Source organism: Typopeltis vanoorti, chromosome 19 (genome assembly GCF_054136105.1).
Source record: "Typopeltis vanoorti isolate ZY-2024b chromosome 19, IOZ_Tvanoo_1.0, whole genome shotgun sequence".
Taxonomy (NCBI): Eukaryota; Metazoa; Arthropoda; class Arachnida; order Uropygi; family Thelyphonidae; genus Typopeltis; species Typopeltis vanoorti.
In genome coordinates this window covers 80,142,052-80,149,374 of record NC_143567.1, presented here as the reverse complement: position 1 = coordinate 80,149,374, position 7,323 = coordinate 80,142,052, and the positions used below count along the sequence as shown (strand labels likewise).

Here is a 7,323-nt window from a genome sequence, read left to right as displayed (position 1 = left end):
GTGAATGGATTCAAGGAGAGGTATGATAGGATTTGTGTGTATGATGGTTGATTTGGGTCTCCAGAGATGTCGTAAGTAATAATAATAAAAAATAAGAAACTGTTATGTCGATAAAGGTTTATCAACCAGAAAAGCAATCTAGGACAAATAATTCACGCAGGAACACTACATGTATTTAAAGCAAAGGATGGTCGAATACTGATTATTATTATTATTATTATTATTCGGGACACCTCCAAGGAGTCCGAAGACTCATCGCGGGAGGACACCTACAACTGCCTCAACCACTTCCCCCAACCTCCACTACGAATCATCTCCATCAACGCCATCTACCGCCCACCTTCACCACTACCACAACTAGTATTTTTTGTCTGTAAATTGCGTGTGTTCTGAAGGGCCGATTTGTCTATATGCGGGATGAAAAACCCGAGTTTCCTGGAGAAAAAACCCTGCTACCTCCGTATGAGATCGGCTAACTCACCTTCGATTGATATCGTCCAGACAAAGATTCCCCCCGTCGGGACGAGAATCGATTACTATGATTAATATGATTACTGATTGTCTTGAGCTAGCTAGCTATGATTTGATTGGCTAAGGGAATTATTCGGAATTGCCTTCCCCTCCTCCAGTTTTTAAAGTTAGTTACGCGCCAAAGCGCTGCACCCCTTAAGAGAATGAAAGTTGTCAGAATTCTGATTTATTTATTTTTCATATAAATTAATTATTTAATGGCATTGCTACAAATGAAAAGGTGTTAGAGGATTTATTTAATGCAATTACAGATAATTTTTATAATGATTAAATGGTTGGAAACGTAGATAGAATAGATAATTGTCTAGGAAACCTAAATTTCGTTTCGTTTACAAAATCAATGAACAGCTGGATGATGGTTGCGTTGTATGTGAATACTTACTGCCACTGCTTTCAGTGAGCAATGTGTTAAGTGAGCTTGTGTTAAGTCTTAGACTACGGTAGGTGCGTTAGCTATTGTGTTAAGGTAAGTAAAAAAATTATTTTGTTTCATTTGGAAAGTAAGAAAGTCTGTTGGTACTGTTGGAAAGGAAGGAGTACGTCTAAAAAATTGATTAATTCAAGAACTAAGAATTCTCCGGATTTCCAGTCGGTTGCGCTATGTCATTCCAAAGGTAAGGGATTGTGTGTCATGCAATTTTGTAATTTTCCAAAGGAATCAAAAACCGCCCATAGATACCCATGTATATAAAGCAAAGGATGATCGGATTGTGGTCAGCAAAAAAGTTGCTAGTGAAGGACAGCCCCCCCCCCCCCCCCGGCAGAGAAAACAAAACCACGTGATGTATTCATGCCACGTGGTTGATGTCCCTGTGGGTATCTTGACTATGGGCTGTGGATATCACAAAACAATACCAAGCTTGAAAACAAAAAATAATAATAAGTGATTAAATAAAACACCACGTAATAAATATTTACAAAGCACATAACAGTAATACAAACAACATAGGCAACATTGGGAGTTCTGGTGGAGAGGGAGTTGTTTAGAAGGATATTGCAAAAGTGGCTAAAACAGTTCACTGGATTACTTGGTTACTGAAGAACACTCAGAAGAGCAGAGATAACAGGTTATTATACCTCTTTATAAGACCCTATCTAGACTGCTATGCATAGATCCAGTCACCTGGGTTTTCTTGAGAATGAGCATCCAGGAACAAGTCGCCAAGATGTTATATCTATAATAAAATTAGTTTAATCCTTTATCCAAGTGTGAGTAAACAAAGTGTTGTACCACCTTACCCCAGTCCTGAAGATACTTTCAGGCACAAAATTTGTTTGCTCACACTTGGATAAAGGATTAAACTAATTTTATTATACTCTAACCAAGTGAAAAATAAACTTTCAACATGTTATATCTATGGACTGCACCTTATGAGAATAGGTTAAAGATTTATGGATTACAGAATTAGCTTATAGGTGTGAATGGAGTGATATGATCGAGATATACAAATTACTCAAAAGTTTTTACATGCTTGATGGGGGAGAGTTAAGGGATCAATCCTGAATAAGTTGTCAGAGAATGTTGTGGGTGCCATGTCAGTGAATGAATTCAAAGTATGATAGATATTGCATGAATATTGGATAGTGCTTGGCATACTGTTTACATCCTCCCTCGATAAGCTATGGACTTTATGGAGTAACTTTATTATAATAACATAAAGCAAATATTAGTCATAATATCACACTAAGAAACCACAACTAATGCAGTGTGACTAACCAGAAAATTCATTATTTGTTTTCTGATATTCAGAAAACAAGGAATTCAGAGCTCAAACATCAATAGTAATAGCCAAAGTAAAAGGAAGTGAAGTGAATGGAACTGAAGAAATATTTGCAATCTCATAGACATTGAGAGGAATTTAAACTTTAACAGAAAGAAGACAAAAATGAGCACCAGCAAGTGAAGAAACACCATTAGTGCTATTATCATTAACAGTCATAAGTGAAAGAAAAAAAATATTGTACAGAATGCAACATAACAATCTTGTTGAAAGTTTATTTTTCACTTGGTTAGACTATAATAAATTTAGTTTAATCCTTTATCCAAGTGTGAGCAAACAACGTTTGCGCCTGAAAATATCTTCAGGACTGAGGTAAGGTAGTACAACACCGGGAAAACTCGTTGCAAAGGTAGAGCAAGCTAACATCACTCCTATCTCATGTTTTGCATTATGGGAGATACTGAGATAGGAGTGATGTTAGCTTGCGCCACCTTTGCTACGAGTTTCCTGGTGTTGTACTACCTTACCCCAGTCCTGAAGATATTTTCAGGTGCAAACGCTGTTTGCTCACACTTGGATAAAGAATTAAACTAAATTTATTATAACAATCTTGGTTCTTGCATATATTGAAATGGATAAATAAGTTTTTTAACTATCACTTGCATGTAATTTATTACTGGAAACAACAGAAAAATAAAATTGCTAACATAACAAAATAAAAATAACAGATAAAAAATGCTAAACATGTCATAATAATACAAAAACATATCTAATAAAAATATTACCACAGACACTGTTACCAGGAATAAACAGTATACTATCAAACAACTCTGGCCTGTAACTCTGCGAAACTAATCTGATCTTTATGTTGGTGAAATCAACATTACCATTTTGGAAATAAAAACACATAGCAGTATTAAAAAGCCAATATCAGAAATGCATGTAATAACTAAAAATAAGCTTCCAAACACCTCTGTCCTGTGGCTGTTGAAAGTTAACAATCTTTAAAAGTAGTAATATCAACATATCACCCTTTTTAGATACAAAACTGGCTGTTTTGTATCTAATATCTGTATTGATGTCAGCACAGAAGTTGCTGACATCAATATGTCACTATTTCAGACATGAAAACATGCATCACTATGAGAAATGCAATATACCAGAAACACTAGTACCAAAAAGCAGGATTTTATATATATATATATATATGTGTGTGTGTGTGTGTGTTAAAGATGCCAAGCTATTTTAAACCTGGTGTTACTCCATTTCCCAAGTAAGCAAACAGACAAATAAGTCAAGTTTGCGCCTGCATGTAGTGCAAGTCTAGTTGACACGCAAGTAGTGCAACTCGTGGTAAAGGTGGAATAAGCTCTGATCGCTATTCTTAATATTTATCCTTAATGCAAAGCCCATCTCCTTGAGGAGATGTATGATGCTATGCATTAAAGGCAAGGGGCCACTACCCAGACCGGTTAAAATACTTATAAGCTCTGTATTATTTAAATCTTGGTATTTCTAAGCCTGGCTCCCATTGATGAGATCTCAATAAAGGTCGAAACTGGTCTGGGTAGTGGCCCCTTGCCTTTAATGCATAGCATCATACAGCTTTTCAAGGAGATGGGCTTTGCATTAAGGGTAAATATTAAGAATCGTGATCGGAGCTTATTCCACCTTTACCACGAGTTGCCTAGACTTGCACTGCTTTGTGGGTCACCTAGACTTGCACTACATGCAGGCGCAAACTTGACTTATTTGTCTGTTTGCTTACTTGGGAAATGGAGTAAAACCAGGTTTAAAATAGCATGGCATCTTTAACATATATTATACCCAAGGTAAAATACTTTATATATATATATATATATATATATATATATATAAATATATATATATATATATATATATAAATATATAAAGTTTTATATACAGGGTGTTCGGGATAAATTTGACAGTTTCGTAAGGAAAAAGAAAATCTTCTTTGTATCTATTAAATTTAATGAATTGACAAAAAAACATTACAGGCAGAGTTAATTACAATACTATCAACAAGATTTACTCAAAATAACCACCATTAGCATCGATCACAGCTTCAATTCTGCTTCGGAACCTCGAACAAGCTGATGCTACAGTCTCCCTGGGAAGGGCCGCAAAAACTGTTTTAATTTTATCCATTAACTGGGCTTTTGTATTACTGGAAGTGCGATTGGTGTCTTTTTCAACTGCGCCCCATACAAAATAATCCATGGGGTTAAGGTCTGGGGAGTTTGGAGGCCAAACATTTGGACTGGTGAAGTCGTAGAAATTTTCAGACAACCATTTTTGACTTTTCCCAGAGGTGTGGCAAGGGGCCGAATCCTGCTGCCATACATACGGCCTACCATTGGCTACCCTTGTTATCCAGGGCTTGACTACAGTTAGCAACTCCACGAACAAAGCCCGAATTCCAATGCCAGGGTTCTTCAACACCTGTTCCTGCAGATTTGCGAGGAATTCTGCTGTACGAACGCAATCAGATCGTCTGCTAGGGATCTTTCTTCTTGCTACATCCTCGTAGTCACCATTGCAAGTCTCTAGTTCATGCCTGATTGTTTTTACTGTATTCAGGGAGCATTGGGCAGCAGTCGTAATATCCTTATTTTGATGGCGGGCACGAATCATCATGATACAAGTTATTCTCTTCCATGATTCAGGTGGGTTCCAGCTATCCATCCTTTCTGACATCTTGTATATGAATGAAGAAGGGTCCAAACTTTTAAATGAAGAGAAGTGTGTGTTAATACATGTAACTTACGGAAAAATATAATTAATTATAAATATGTCAAATTTATCCCGAACACCCTGTATATATATAAAATAATTTTATATATATAATATATATAATTTTATATATTTATATATATATAAAATATATATATATATAAACTTGTGCTCAAAATTTTCAAAGAACCATTTCATTAACAATACAAATAAACAAACACTTGCATAAGTATAATGACTACAGTCAGTAACATCATTCCTTCAGTGATAGTGATGCAAATCATATGATACCTGTGTATGTTATTTACATTAGCTGTGTCATATGGCTTTGTTCTTTTGTCCTTTTTTGGAGGTAAGTAGCATTCATGAACTAAATGCCTCCTCCCTCTCCTGTAGTATAGTTTCACCAGCAGAATATGCAAATTTTCATCGATGGACAGCCAATTTCAAGCCTTACATTTTGTTGCATTAAACTGATATCCCCAATCATTCACCCACCTAGCCAATTCAAATTGTCCTGAAGGGGCAACTTCACATAATCTGCAAATGGCTGAATATACCCATGCATTGTCACTGATATAAGGTTAAACAGTAGAAATTGCAGTAATAGTTCTGTGGAACCCACTTATGATCTGCTTTCTTGACTTGTTTCCTTGTATACAACTATCTGGTATTTATCTGACAATTAGTTTCTACTCCAATTCACTCTGTTATCAAAATCCATATACTGCTACTTAAATATCAGCTTATCATGTGGTATCATGATAATCTGAAACACAAATGCTCTTTAACAAACCCATGCCCTTCACCTGAAAGATAACTGTAGAATGTTTTTTTTTTTTTTTTTTTTTTTTTTTTTTTTTTCTTCCATTTGGTTATAAATTAAATTAAACTTGCCACCAAAATCTATTACACAATATTCTTGTTTAATCCTTTATGTTAAAGATAACATTATCCTCATCTTTGCAGTTTTGCATACAATCTCTCACAAATTTCTTCACCTTAACTGGTCTGTAGTTTGAATCATCCATTCTTTCACTGCCCTTATGCCCCTTCCACTCCTTGAGCACCTTTTTCATAGGTATACTTTCATCGATAAGCCAGGTCAATGCTGTTAGTTCCTTAACACATTTTCTTAAAGCATGATGAAATCCCATTCAGTTCCATTGCCTTATTGAAATTCTTTATACTCCATGGAGGCCTGAATAATAATAATAATAATAATAAATACTAAGTATACTGGATTTCAATAAGACAATGGAACTTGGAACTGGGAGGTCCTTCTTAGGAAACAAAGTCTATCATACCACTCCTTGAACTCGTTGACATTTCTTGCTCTAACCACTCGCTCAGACAATGCATTCCACGGTTCAACCACCCTCCATGTAAAGAAACCACTCCTCATCCTCTTGCTCACAGCTTCCTTTCGTAACTTCCAGGAATGTCCCCTTGTCATCTATCCTCCCTGCCATTCCACCAAGCGAAAGAACTCCTCAATAGCTACCCTATAACTGCCTCTCAACAGTTTAAACATCTCGATCACATTCCCTCTCCTTCTATCCACCAAACTCTGCAGTCACATTCCCTCAGTCAATCCTTGTAACTGACATTGTACAGTCCTGAAACCATCTTTGTTATCTGCCTCTGTACCCTTTTCCACAGTTAATTTATCCCCTTCAAATCCCAGAGACCAAACTTGAGAACAATAGGTCTAAGTGTGATATTTGAAATACATTCTCCTCATGCAAAACACATTCTAAACCTTGAACCTTCTCATCCACTCTAGTAATAAAATCTATCTAATAATAAAATTTTCCATGATGAAATGCTTCAATAAAGTGATCATTAACCACTATGTCATCTCACTCAATCCCCATTTTCATCTAACAGTGATTCATCTGCAGATATTACTCCACCTTAGGACTTTCCTTATATTGCGGAAATGTACTTTTATATTCCAGTTTTGTCTTCCTTACTATTTTAGTCACTTTTCTCACCTGAGTTATATTGATCATACACCTAATCCTCTCTATCCCTCCTATTTATACTTCCACCTCCCCATAACCTCTTTTTTCATGTGCATTTCCTATTTGATTCCAATCTATTCCTAAGAAGGGTGACAGATCCTCACACCACCAAACTATCACCCAATCTCTCTCTCACCTCAGTTCTCTCTTTTATTTCATGTACTTTTGACCAAAACATGTTATCCTTTTTGCTAGAGGTATATAACTTATCATTGCAGCTAATAAATATTTCATCACTAGTTCCAACGAACTGCCGATGATATCTCTGCCTTTCAATTCTTGCATCCATG

At 35.9% G+C, this 7,323-nt stretch overlaps 1 protein-coding gene across 4 annotated transcripts in view; it reads left to right on the top strand.

The window, feature by feature from the left end:
• The first annotated feature begins 778 nt into the window (after positions 1-778).
• Positions 779-7,323, top strand: part of LOC150096283 (bridging integrator 3-like) — a 185,066-nt gene continuing 178,521 nt past the window's right edge. The window contains exon 1 of one of the 4 annotated variants that reach the window (XM_090409317.1): positions 779-997. The gene's annotated coding sequence lies outside the window, so the exon portion shown is untranslated. Of the gene's footprint in view, positions 998-1,070; positions 1,146-7,323 lie in introns of those variants that run through there. The other 3 variants (XM_090409316.1, XM_090409312.1, XM_090409313.1) reach the window with 3 other exon arrangements.